The following is a 388-nucleotide window of genomic DNA, read 5'->3' as shown; positions in this document are numbered from 1 at the left end:
GAACCCGCCACCTTAGGTGTACATGGCTGGCGCCTTAGCCGGTTGAGCTATAGGCGCCGAGCCAAAACATGAAATCTTAAAAGGTTTCAGTTTGACAGAGTGTGGTATATTTAACTTGTGCCATGGACCAAATGGTCATTTTACCCCAGCTAAAAATGAGTTACAAGAGCAGCTTGATGGTGATTGTATTGTATTCCTTTAATCAAAAAGGAAATACTTAATAATCTAAATACCTGTAGCCCAAATATCATGAGATACTGAGCGTTTTTAAACAACCAGACTGTATTGTCCTTCATATGTGAAGTTGACACTACTGACTTGTCAATACCAAATGTTGGGTTAAAGTATTTAATTTTTATTTATTTATTTTTTGTTTTATCAAAAGATG

This window comes from Otolemur garnettii, unplaced genomic scaffold, assembly GCF_000181295.1.
Source record: "Otolemur garnettii isolate 467f Iridium unplaced genomic scaffold, OtoGar3 scaffold00048, whole genome shotgun sequence".
NCBI lineage: Eukaryota > Metazoa > Chordata > Mammalia > Primates > Galagidae > Otolemur > Otolemur garnettii.
Note: the sequence above shows the minus strand (reverse complement) of the source record.